This window comes from Mastomys coucha, unplaced genomic scaffold (assembly GCF_008632895.1).
Source record: "Mastomys coucha isolate ucsf_1 unplaced genomic scaffold, UCSF_Mcou_1 pScaffold23, whole genome shotgun sequence".
Classification (NCBI taxonomy): domain Eukaryota; kingdom Metazoa; phylum Chordata; class Mammalia; order Rodentia; family Muridae; genus Mastomys; species Mastomys coucha.
The window spans coordinates 78,272,947-78,273,969 of record NW_022196906.1 but is presented as its reverse complement, the minus strand read 5'-3'; the positions used below and the strand labels follow the sequence as shown (position 1 = coordinate 78,273,969).

At 47.1% G+C, this 1,023-nt stretch overlaps 1 pseudogene; it reads left to right on the top strand.

Moving 5' to 3' along the window:
* Positions 1-156: 156 nt before the first annotated feature.
* LOC116073492 lies at positions 157-792 on the top strand (annotated as a pseudogene).
* The last annotated feature ends 231 nt before the right edge of the window (positions 793-1,023 follow it).

Here is a 1,023-nt window from a genome sequence, read left to right as displayed (position 1 = left end):
AAAAAAAAAAAAAAACCAAAAAAACAACAACAACAACAATTAAAAAAAAAAGTGAGGGGAAGGCCAGCGCAACTCCATGCCGCTGCTCGCCGCCGGGCATGGTTTTGGGTGCCAGCTCACTCCTGACTCGCGGTGCTCAGAAGAAAGGTGGCAGTAATGATAACGCCGGCAAGCAGGTTGAAGCGGGATGCATAGGATCCCGGACATCAGCCTGCACATCCTACTCTTCTCGGAGGGTTCCTGTGAGAAACAAGTTGCTTGTTAAAGGTACATTTTCCTGATCCAAACAAGCTTCATTGTTTTCAGCTGACTACAAGCCCAGATGAGGGTTACTACCAGGGTGGAAATTTTCAGTTTGAAACCGAAGTTCCCGATGTCTACAACATGGTGCCTCCCAAGGTGAAATGCTTGACTAAAATCTGGCACCCCAACATCACAGAAACAGGGGAAATACGTCTAAGTTTACTAAGAGAACATTCAATTGATGGCACTGGCTGGATTCCCATCAGAACGGGAAAAGATGTTGTTTGGGGATTAAACTCTTTTTCAGTCTCTCATTATGGATGGTCGTGAGCCACCATGTGGTTGCTGGGATTTTGAACTCATGACCTACGGAAGAGCAGACGATGCTCTTAACCACTGAGCCATCTCACCAGCCCAGGATTAAACTCATTTACTGATCTTTTGAATTTTGATGATCCACTGAATTTTGAAGCTGCAGAACGTCATTGGAGGAACAAGGAGGATTTTCAGAACAAAGGGGCTGAATACATCAAACGCTATGCCAGATGATGAGAGGAGAGATCGCAGGTCTGAGGACTTCCTTCCTCACAGTTGTCTCTGATGTGAAACAGCTCGAGGTAGCCCTCCTCGCCATCCTCATACTCCTCTTCAGCCCCTTGGGATTGTCCCAGTCCTGTGGCCATACTGTCCTGAAGAAGACCCTCCTGACTGCGAACAACATAATACAGCAAGAAAGTGTGTCTGGGCCTCGAGAGAGCGGTCTGCTTCCCTTAGCATGTT